Raw genomic sequence first — 12,993 nt, forward strand, 5'->3', positions numbered from 1 at the left:
TAAATTTTTATATTTGATCAAGATTTTTAGATACTTTAGGGAAGCAGCGCCACCTACTTCAGCTGAGAAAAAAATTTTCTCACCTTGAGAAAATTTTTCTCGAGAATATTTGGTACCCATTTTATATTATTTTAGCGTGCAATTATACATATTGAATGAAAAAAAATGATGAAATATTATTTGATCTTCCCATTTGATATGTTAATCAATAAAAATATTGATGAAAATTTACTTCTATCTTTGTATTTAATTTTTTGGAGCAAGAGAGAAATTTTCTCACGACAAGAAAATTAACTTTTATCAAGAACTAAATTTTTTGGAGCTTCGAGGCTGAATTTTCTCAAAACAACAAGATTTTCTTGACTTAAATAAATTTTCTTGAATCAAGATACGTATTTCTTAAAGCAAGAGAATTAATTTTGTTGGAATAAGTGAAATTTTTTCTGCCAAAAAAAATTTTTTTTTCGCTCAAGAAAATAATTGGGAAGAAAAATATTTTCTTGGCTCAAGTGAACCTTTTTTTCTGTGTAAAAAGCCGCGAAATAAAAAAAAAAAGTAGAAAAAATTTTTTTTTCAATATTTATACACGATTTACTTTTTATACATCTATTTAAAAGTAATTTTACAAAATTTGTATAAATAATAATAATAATAATAATAACAAATGAGCGGAAAATGAAATATTGATATTGAAAAAATAAAATGAAAATTAATAATTTTTAGTACTTTAATAATTAAAAAACTTATAATTTTTTTTAACTGTTTGTAATCATAATTAATATTAATTAAAATTTTAGTTTAAATTAAATAATGTTAAATTGCTGAAATTCATAAAAGAGAACAAAGAGACGACAATGTGTGCTGAGTGTTTTATGTTGGTTTATGTAGTTTTAAAAAGATTTTATGAGACGTTTGTTTTACAACGTAATTGCACTAAAATTTACAATACTAGGGATTTGAAGGTGTGACGATTTATAATATATATATATATATATATAGAAAGAGAGAAAAAGATATGTGGATGTATATTTTTCATCGTGTATGGTATGATTAATAATGTTACGCGAAGTGTCGTGTTGAGCAAATAAAGTGAAGAAAATTTTATTTTATAACTTATTCTCAGTACGTTTTAGTTCCGTGTAATATTTTTTATTTAGTAGAGCAAACTATGATATAAACCGTAGTATAGTATAGACAATAAAATAAAAAATTTAGGTTTTAATATTTAAGTAGTAATTTTATTTCTTAATTTAATCTCTTTTTGCTTTTTTTGAGATAAAATAAACTGCGGCAAATTTTGAACTCTAATAGAGAAAGAAAAATATTATTTTTGAAAACTGCAGTATGCTTATTTGTGTTTTATCAATAAAACAGGTACTTTAATTTATTAAGATAAAATGAAAAGGGTGTAATGTATTCTCTTGATATCTTATCTCACATAATATTAAATATCTAATATAACAGCACTGTTGTCCAAAAATTCAAGAACATTGACCTTTTAAATACTTGGTACAGTTGCTAATTTTTAGATTACAAATTTAGCCAAATTGTATTTTTTTATTTTGATAAACGAGAAGTATATAAATTTTATATTCGATGAACAGGTAGAATTTTTAAACGAAGATAAAAAAAAATTAGAAAAACGGTTCACCCTAAAGGCCATCCCTGAAACTTTCCGCTAATTTCATACCTGGGCGCTTAAAATTGTACTAATGACATTTTTGAGATTTTCTAGCTCAAAATATAATTTATGTGATAATTTGAGCTCACTGAGTTCAAAGAGATAATATTTCTATGCATTTGGGCTCTCCCAGCTCAAAAGTCTGATAGAAGTTTCATCGAACACTATTTTTGGAATTTTCAAACCGCAATAACTTTTATTTATTTATTTTTTATTTTATTGAAGACATTCGGCCCTAGAACTGACGTTCCCTAAAGGCCGTAGAAATTTAATAATATTACATTACAATGTTGCTCCAAAGTTACAACAATAACTTTTGAATGAATCAACCGATTTTCACGCGGTTGGCGGCATTCGATGCAGTTTTATCATACCCATAAGTAATTTTCAGATTTTAATTGATCGGATCAAAAATTTCGGAGTTATCCCGAAAAAAACACTTTTTTCGGTTTTCTTTCGTTCAAGATATCTCTCGAACGAATCAACCGATTTTGACCAGTTTGGTGGCGATCGACGTGATTTTTTATTGTCTAGAGCTGATTAGTTTTTGGAATTGATCGGTGGAGCCGTTTAAAAGTTATCAAAAAAAAAACACATTTGAAAAAATTTTTTTTCTTAGTTTTTTTAAGATTTCTCAAAATCTACTGATCCGAATCGGTCCAAATTATACTCCAAATCTAAGTTTGGCCAAACCCTTTCAAATGGCACCAACCGCGATAAAATCGAATCAGCCGTTCAAAAGTTATAAGCGGTTCACATACTCTCACACACACACACACTGATAGAAGGATTTGTTTATAGTTAAAAATATTGGTTAATATTTAACAAATCATTTATTAGAAATCACTTTTTAGTCGTTAACAAATATCTTTTAGTATTTAAAAAGATTTATTAATATTTAATAAATGAATATCAGATTTATTAAATACAAACAAATCATTTTAAATACTAAGAAATATTTGTTTAATACTAAAAAGTGGTATCTAATAAATGATTTGTTAACTATTAACAATAGTATATTACACACCTAGGGAAGTAAAGTAAGAAATGTCTCAGATCACATGTAATTGTTGGCCGAGGCGAAGCCGAGGTCAACAAACATGTGATCTGAGGCTTTCTTATTTACTTCCCGAGGAGTGTATACTATTTTTTTGTCCGACGAAGGCGGAAAGCGGCAACTTAGTTTAGCGCAGCGGGACGAAAGTTGCCATTTTCCGCCCGGAGGGCAAAAAATATTTTTTAATACAAATAAATCCTTCTATCAGTGCACACACATACATACAGACATAGTGACAACCTCGCGGGAGTAGTCAGGGAAGCTTCCTAGGACCTCAAAACGTCGAGATCTGATGAAAACTCGATTTTCGAAAAACGGGGTAAAACCAATAACTTCCCGATTTTTGAAAATCTTCGATTTTCTTAGCGGGAAGTTAAAAATTGTTATTAATTTATAAAAGTTATTTTATGATCAACGCTCAAAATTTATCTCTGAAAAATTTTTTCAACCAAAAAAAAATTGAAAAAATCATTAAAAATCGATTCAGCTGGAAAATTATTTGAATAAGTTTGACTGTATAACTCTATCGGGAGTCAAATAAATTTTTAAAAAAGGTTCACTTGAGCCAAGAAAATATTTTTCTTCCTAATTATTTTCTTGACCGAAAAAAATTTTTTTTTGACACAAGAAATTTCACTTATTATTCCAACAAAATTAATTCTCTTGCTTTAAAAAATACGTATCTTGATCCAAGAAAATTTATTTAAGTAAAGAAAATCTTGTTGTTTTGAGAAAATTCAGCCTCATGCTCCAAAAAATTTAGTTCTTGATAGAAGTTAATTTTCTTGTCTTGAGAAAATTCCTCTCTTGCTCCAAAAAATTAAATATAAAGATAGAAGTAAATTTTCATTGATTAACATGTCAAAAGGGAAGATCAAATAATATTTCATCATTTTTTTTCATTCAATATGTATAATTGCACGCTAAAATAATATAAAATGGGTATCAAATATTCAAGAGAAATTTTCTTAGCTAAAATAGGTGGCGCTGCTTCTCTAAAATATCTAAAAATCTTGATCAAATATAAAAATTTATTGTATCAAGTATTTATGATATAATTAAGAAAAAATGACTTCCACCAAGAGTAGAATTTCAAGAAAAATTTTTACTTTGGCCAAAACACAACTTCGGTCTCCCTTCAGGCACCCAAAAATTTTCTTGAGCCAAGAATTTTGTTCTCCAGTCAAGAAATTTTTCTTTCTGTGTATATTCGCAAACATTCGGACCGATTTTACTCATTTTAATCCATTGTACAATAAGTACACAAAATTTATTGACAAAACTTTGATTTTATCAAATTTTAATAATTTTGATATCAAATTTTATCAATAATTATTTAGTCGATCTATAAAAAAATTTCAAAATTTTTTATAATCATCCAAAATAAGTTCTATACTTATTTCCAAAGGCAAAAAAAATTCTATCTTTAAAAAAATATTAAAAAATTAATAATTTTTTTTTAAATTGACAACTTTTTATTAAGTGGATAAAATTTTAAATTTTTTTAAAAATTAAAAAAAAATAAATATAAAAATTCGAGCTGTCTAAAAAACTGTAAAATATATGAAACAATAATAATAATATATACTTATATCTACACCGATGAAAGTGAAAACTTTAAATCACTAAAAATTGTCATAGGTTAAACATTTACGGTGTAACATTTGTAAAGTACTTAAAGAAAAATGTTTAAAAGTAAATTCTGGGCATGAGTCTAATAATGCCCCTGGGCATTAAAATCCACTTGGCTGCCCACAGTGTTTAATTATCCTCTACGTCAATAAATGTAAGTACACGACAATGGCACATTAGTTATCGGACGATCATAATAGCTTTAACTTACACAAATTTTATTTTATTAATTATAAAGCACACGCTGTCAAATAATTGGTTATTTTCACTTTTTAAATTCTTTCAATATTACTACGACAGCTACCTTGCACTGTGATTTATAATTTTTAATTTACAATGGCGCTCAAAAATTCAGGTAATTTTTTTATTTAATTTTAAAACACCGAAAATGTTACATGTTATATGTGTGTAGTAATGAGACATAGTCTTTATTGTACAGCCGCAGAACCACACTACATCGAATATTTCAGAGCACTATAGTCTGTGATAATACGAACAAGTAATTGATTAATGCACAAACATTTGCTAGATACATTAATATATACATCACGACCATATGTGAATATTTTAAAATAAAAATCAAATAATTATTATATAAAACTTTTATACTCTACATTAAATTATTTTCAATGAAATATTTTTAATTAAATACATTTTTTTTTATTTTTGACTTTCAAAAATTTTTGGTTTTAATTTTTGTTTTTGTAAAAATCAATTATTTAATTGTAAAAATTTATGAATTAATTATAAAAATTAATTAATTATTTTTTAAAAATTAATTAATTAATTAATTGTAAAAAATAATTAATTAATTGTAAAAATTAATTAATTGTTTTTTTTAAATAAATTAATTATTTTTTTAAAATAAATTAATTATTTCTTTAAAATTAATTAATTATTTTTTTGAAATTAATTAATTATTTTTTTAGAATAAATTAGTTATTTTTGTAAAAATAAATTAATTAATTGTAAAATCTTAATAAAAAAATTTAGGCAATAAAAATAATAAATTTTATTATTTTTGAACATTGAAATTTTTTACAAATTAGTTTTAAGGTAAGAAAAAAATTTTTTAAAGTCATTGGAAAAAATTTGAAATGAGTTAGAGATAAGTTAATATTTTTGATCTAAGCAATTATTTTTTTCAATCAAGAAAAAAATTTTCTTGATTATAAAAAGGATTATTTTTATCTTAATAAATATTTTTATCGAAATAAATTGAACTTTTATTATTTTCGAAGGCATCAATTGATTGAAAGTAGAGCAGAAAAAATTAAGGTCATTGATTTGAAATAAAATTTTGATTTTTATACCGTAAAAATAAATTTTAAATAAGAAAATTTAAACGAAAATTGAAACATTTGAAATTTAGAGACCATATGTATTTCTATTCATTGAAAATCAAATTCAAGACCGAAAACATCTGTTACGCTTTATGTATTAGTTAAATATTAGTCATGACCTGTTTACACACATACAAAAAATACCTCTGCTCAAAAATACCTCTACTCAATTCTCCTCAATGAATTTTCTAGTAAATTTCCCCTGATTTGAATCTAAAACAAATGCTTTGTTTTTAAAATAAATTTGTGCCGAGAATTAAGATTGAATCTAAAATTTGAGTGGTTTTAAAGGATTTTCCCTACAATTTACGGCAGACAAATGAACGAGGTAATTAAAACTTTCTCAAATATTTGAAGTTATTGACAAAATTATCATAATGAATATCATAAAAAAAAAAAAAAAAAAAAACATTTTTCATTATTTTAAAAGCAATTAAACTTGGTAATTATCAAGATAATGTCTAAGTTCTTACTTCAACTTTTAAGACGTCATGAAATTTTTTATTTCAAAATATTTTTCCGTGAAAATTATTTGTATCGAAAAAATATTGTTAATAGCTAACGTTTAATCTATTTTTGTATATTTTATAAACCCATAATTGAAATACAATAGTAATAAATCTTAAAAATATATAAAAAAATGCTATTTAAGCTTTATAAAAAAAAAAAACTATCAATAAATGTGACATCGTAAGAATGCGTATATAAAAGTAGTCAATTTAAGAATTTTAAAAAATGTCTCTCTATAAATTTTCAAGTGTAAAATTATCAAAATTAAGATACTGAACGTCTAGTCCAGAATTACGATTTTACTATTGTAATCTTTCCTGAAATTTTTTTTACGTGAATTTTTCCATTATATTTGTGGATGAATTTCGGTTTTTAGTATTTCATTAGAAATCTAATTATTGAATTTGTCCTTATGAATCTATATGATTCAAAAAATATTTATAGTTCAAAAGTTTATATATATCTACGATATAACGCGACTTTTTACAACTTTAGAGTCCAGAATTATCAACTAAACAAATTCTAATGAAACTTATTTTTTGAACTAAACTTATTTCTAGGTCAATTGCAAGCATGAACTAAATTAGTCTAAAAATAGGAGCAATTCAAAAATTTGAAAATATGCAAAAAATAAAATTTCTGCAGGTTCTCTTCGAAATAACTTTTGAATGCGATAACTTGGTTAATTTCTGTAAATTTCATCTAAGAGCTTATAAAATAAGCTTGAATTTTTATGTTATTTAATTTTCCTAGACTAAGACTTTTTATTATTATTATTATTATTATTATTATTATTATTATTTATACAAAATTTGTAAAATTACTTTTAGATAGATGTATAAAAAGTAAATCGTGTATAAATATTGCAAAAAAAATTTTTTCTACTTTTTTTTTTTATTTCGTGGCTTTTTACACAGAAAAAAAGGTTCACTTGAGCCAAGAAAATATTTTTCTTCCCAATTATTTTCTTAAGCGAAAAAAACAAATTTTTTGACACAAGAAATTTCACTTATTCCAACAAAATTAATTCTCTTGCTTTAAGAAATACGTATCTTGATCCAAGAAAATTTATTTAAGTCAAGAAAATCTTGTTGTTTTAAGAAAATTCAGCCTCGAAGCTCCAAAAAATTTAGTTCTTGATAGAAGTAAATTTTCTTGTCTTGAGAAAATTTCTCTCTTGCTCCAAAAAATTAAATATAAAGATAGAAGTAAATTTTCATTAATATTTTTATTGATTAACATGTCAAATGGGAAGATCAAATAATATTTCATCATTTTTTTTCATTCAATATGTATAATTGCACGGTAAAATAATATAAACTGGGTATCAAATATTCTCGAGAAAAATTTTCTCAAGGTGAGAAAATTTTTTTCTCAGCTGAAGTAGGTGGCGCTGCTTCCCTAAAGTATCTAAAAATCTTGATCAAATATAAAAATTTATTGTATCAAGTATTTATGATAGAATTAAGAAAAAATGACTTCCACCAGGAATAGAATTTAAAGAAAAATGTTAACTTCGGCCAACACAACTTCCCGAGTCAGAATAATGAACCTATATGAGCCTACATGAACCTACATGAGCCTACAGAATAATTTTCAATTGTTTTGATTGATATTATTCAATTTATAAATTGAATTTTTAAGTTTTTTTATCAATAAATTTTTAGTTACTATTTAAATTTATTTGTATTGTACTATTTAATATTGGTATAAGTGTATTTTGCGAGGTTATATTGATCAATCGAAACAATTAAAGATAAAAATATCGATCGAAACAATTAAAAATTGTCCTGTAGGCTCATGTAGGTTCATGTAGGCTTATGTAGGTTCATTATTCTGACTCGGGTTCGGTCTTCCTCCAGGCACCCGACAAATTTTCTTGAGCCAAGAATTTCGTTCTCCAGTCAAGAAATCCACAGATTCGGTAGAATCTGGTGCCAAGTTCCGTTCAAATCTGCTGTAAACGGAGCGCCAGACTACCGACTATGTTTACTGTAAGCAGAACGGTATTTTGAGGTTGCAAAATTTTATTTAATTCTACGGTACTTTTTTTTCCTAAATTGTACATTATAACAGTAATTCATACTTTATTTGACTGTTATTAATTAATTATATTCACTTATAACAATTAATCTAATTGAAATTACTAAATTTAATCAGCACAAACTATAGCAACGCAAAAATTTCGATCCTGACTTTTTTTCGATGGGCAAAGTGATCTGCCACAGACTAAATAATTCGAGAATGCATAGTAATCCTTCATTAGATGGGAAACTACAGGTAAAAAAGATATTTCACAGCTTGCATCTACACCCGCCAGGGTGCGCTGGAATTATTTTTACATAAACTGTAGTTTCAAGGGGATAGTTTGCTATAAAAAATGCAACCAACGCGAGATTTAAGTTGGTACCAATTGTAAATTTTTATTATAATTACAAAAATACTAAAATCCGAACAAAAACAGTTTCACTGTAAAAATCGCGCCAAGTCCCCGTTCATAAGACTATTAAGAAAAAAATTTGTTTTCTTTACAAAAATATATAAAATTAAAAAATTAAAAAATCCAAGTAACCGATATGATTGTTTATGATTTTCGGAAATTAAAAAAAATTGTGTTATAAATTTAAAAATTAAGAAAAAAATTTTGGAACGTACTTGGTGTGCGTCATTGTGTATTTCAATTTTTTTAAAGTCCTAGTAAATAGATTTTACGAATTTCATTAAAAGTAAAATATTTTGCAACCGCGCACACTAAATACGTTCCAAATTTTTTTTTTAATTTTTAAATTTGTAACAAAATTTTTTTTAATTTCCGAAAATCATAAACAATCATATCGGTTACTTGGATTTTTTAATTTTTTAATTTTATATATTTTTGTAAAGAAAAAAACAAATTTTTTTTTCTTAATAGTCTTATGAACGTGGACTTAGCGCGATTTTTTACAGTGAAACTGTTTTTGTTCGGATTTTTCTTTCTGTGTAATGAACATAAGAGTTTTTTAACTAAAAAATTCTTTTTCAGCTGCCAAATAGAGCTTTTTATTTTGTAGTATTTAATATTTCAATACACATTATTGATAAAAATTTTTCCACGATAACACAATAAGAACAAGTAACGCTAATTAATGAACTGACGAGACGATCGTGTCCGACGGCATCGGAAAAAATCAAAATTACGAGGAAAAACAAAAAACAAAATACGTGAAACAGCCGAAATGAATCCTCTGATATCTATTATTATGGAATATTTAAATAAAATCAATAATAATTAATGAATAACAAACATTATTATCGCTATTGCCTGATATTATTCTTCATTATCTTATATATACAGCAACGGTAATATGTGTTTAATGATTAATAAAATATTATCTGGGTGATGAGGGCTATCGCACGTCTTTCTGGTCGACGGATAGTTTCAAATCAGCCGTATACCTGAACGTTCATTTCCAAATTATTCCTCTGTAATTTTTTTATTACAGCCCTCACGCTCTTAAATTTATTAAATACCTTGTATTTAATACTCACAAATTAATTGACGTCGATTAAAGTTTTGTCTTTGGCTTGGAGTTTTTATTGGGATTTATAATACAATATAATAGTAAGGTGACTTTGACTTTGTTCTTTTTCTTTGTAGTTTATTATAGCCAATGAGTAATGAGTAATATAAGTGAAATAAGTGATTAAAGCCAATTTTTTTTTAAGTATACACGAGTAAGTATACTTGTACAACGAATAAAAAAATTTAATAAAGTTTACTTTTAAGTGTACCATCAGGTGAACGGATTAATATTTAGTCGCGAGTCAGTCAAAAAATGTGCGACGATATTAAGTGTGTTTTTTAAACAGCTTGTCCCCGAGCTATATATATATTTTATAAAATAATATTTAAAAACCATGAAGAGAAAAAATTATTATCATTATTTAAAAGTTAAAAAAAATTTTTTTTTTAATATTATTTTATAAAAAAATTTTGGTCGAAAAAGAAAAATTTTTTTTTTTTTTTAATTTTACAAATTATTTTTTTTAATTAAAAAAAAAATTCAACTACCATTTTTATATAAAAATATTTAAGAATCATGATGAGAAAAAAATATTATTATCATTATTTAAAAGTTAAAAAAAATTTTTTTTTAAATATTATTTTATAAAAAAATTTTCATTGAAAAAAAAAATTTTTTTTTTTAAATAAAATTTTATTCTTATTTTTTTTAATTAAAAAAAATCTAAACTACACTTTTTATATAAAATTATTAAAAAATAAGGAAAAGAAAATTTTTTTAATATAAATACATTCACACATATTAAAAAAAAAGTATATATAAATGTCTGGGCCTCTTTGAAAATAAAACTCGCGCATTATATTATTCTACGATGAATAAAAATTAATGCGCAGGTATATGACCAGAAGTGTGTTGTTAAACATTAAATAAATGTATATATAAAATAGTAAAAAACTATTTAAACCAAAAATGTTGGGATACATATTGAGAGTTTTAATAACTAATAATAATAAATATTGATATTTAAAAAAATGTATTATACACACATGAGCTCCTGAACAAATGGAAAAAAAATGTGACCCAAATATAAGATATTTTTAAAAGTTGAATAGAATAAAAATTATTTTTTACTTTATCGTTTGCGCTAATGATGGACGAAATAATTAATTATTTTTATAAACGCAATTTAATGGCTCTGGTCACGTGGTTGATGAAAAAACCTTATAGTAATAAATTTGATGCTTAAAACTCGAAATCGGAAAGTTTAATTATATAATTAATTGCCCAATACACGTGAGTCGGGAGTATCGAATCGGAATGAAAAAAAATTAAATGAAAAATATTTATTCAGTGAGTGTAAATATTTAATGGTAATTTATTTAATTAATTTTGATGTTAAATTAAAAATTTAGGCATTTATATGAAATATTCGACTCACCTTGTGACTAATAAGATTAATAATTATTTCAAAAGCCGCGGAGATTTGTTTTAGGTGACACTACGGGTGTTGATTCAGCGGGAGGATTTATAGAGGTCAATATAGTTTTTAATTATTTTAAATTTAGTTATTGTGAGTGAGCACTGTTGAAACTTAAGGTGGTTATTAATTACAGTAACTTAGTTTGTAGACGACTAAAAAGTCTCTGCCAGCGTTTTCTGTATGTTTGTAGTGTAGACGGCAATGCCCACTTGACACAGGTGTGATCCAAGGTGTTAATATAACGACGATGCTGCCGTCTAGATACTGATTTTGATATCACGTTCTTATAATTTTTTAGAATTTTTATTACTGACGACCAATAATTTATTGTTCACTTATTTTATTTTTTTTTTTTTCATTGCGGACTTACAGTTAACGTTTACTTAAATGGTGGAGTATTTGTTTTTGTAATTATTACTCAAATTCAGGTTTATCTGCCTATCAAATTAGTCTAGATTTTTTAGCCTAGAACATTTCTATTCTTCTGTTAAGAATTTTAATTAATCACTTTTTTATTAATGTATTAATTCTGAGATTTAAAAAAATTATTTTATCTTTAAAGAGAGTTTTTACTTTGGCAATTCATTATAAATTGAATTGGAATTAAAGTACAGTGCAGAAAAAAATAAAGTTAGTTATAAAGAAAAATTTTTACTAGTATTCTGAATATTTGTAATTTTTTTTTAACTTAAAAAACTGTTTTTAAAATCTTTGTATTTTTTTTAAATCATTTTTGTATATATAGTTAGTAATAAAAATTAATAATAAAATTTCGTGATTTGTTAAAAAATGCCCAATATGTCAGTGAATTTTACAGAAAAAGAAATTACTTCACGGGAAGCTAAAAATATCATCAATTGAATTTTAACTTTAGAAAATTAATTTATAAAAAATTATTTGTAAAAAATTTGTGTTCAATATAATATATACATTTACATTATAAAAAAAATCTATTTCTTAAGCAGGTAGAAAAAAAAAACAAACTCGACCTATTAATTTAAAACTTAATCTTAGAGATTATATTATTAATTAGTTTGACTAATTAATAAATAAACAACTCTAAAATAAAATAAGTATGACAAACTAATAAAGTACCCCGTGAAAAAATTTTTTAATAAAACCATATATGGCCTAATATGTGCCTATATGATTTTTTGATATGACCATATATTTGCTGGTATGTAAATTGGCTATATCAGGATGTATATTAAGCTTGTACCCGAATATAACCATATATAGCCTGATATATGCGTGTATAATTTTTTAATGTGGCCATATATCATCTGATATATCTTGATAAGAATAATTTTTATTTCAGGCCATATATCAGATTTTATATATCCTGATATGACCATATATGGCCTAATATATGCATAGATTATTTTTGATATGGCCAGATATGGCCTTATATATGCATAGATGATTTTTTATATGGCCATATATCATCTGATACATCTTGATAAGAATAATTTTCATTTCAGGCCATATATCTGCACGTATATGGCCATATCAGATTTGAATTATCCTTATATGACCATATATGGCCTAATATGTGCATATATAATTTTTTACTGTAGTCACATATCTTCTGACATATAATTTAGCCATATCAGGACACACCAGGATATATATAGCCATTATTAAGCTTGATATATCCTGATATGACCATATATGGCCTAATATATGCATACATGATTTTTTATATGGCCTAATATATGCATTGATTATTTTTTATATGACTATACATCATCTGATATATCTTGATAAGAATAATTTTTATTTCAGGC

General features: G+C 24.8%; 1 protein-coding gene across 2 annotated transcripts in view; it reads right to left on the reverse strand.

The window, feature by feature from the left end:
* LOC123261084 (box A-binding factor-like) overlaps positions 1-11,557 on the reverse strand; it is a 36,798-nt gene extending 25,241 nt beyond the window's left edge. Inside the window, exon 1 of one of the 2 annotated variants that reach the window (XM_044722569.1) lies at positions 11,165-11,557. The gene's annotated coding sequence lies outside the window, so the exon portion shown is untranslated. Of the gene's footprint in view, positions 1-4,326; positions 4,501-11,164 lie in introns of those variants that run through there. The other variant, XM_044722570.1, reaches the window with a different exon arrangement.
* Between the last annotated feature and the right edge of the window lie 1,436 nt (positions 11,558-12,993).

This window comes from Cotesia glomerata, linkage group LG3 (genome assembly GCF_020080835.1).
Source record: "Cotesia glomerata isolate CgM1 linkage group LG3, MPM_Cglom_v2.3, whole genome shotgun sequence".
NCBI classification, from domain to species: Eukaryota; Metazoa; Arthropoda; class Insecta; order Hymenoptera; family Braconidae; genus Cotesia; species Cotesia glomerata.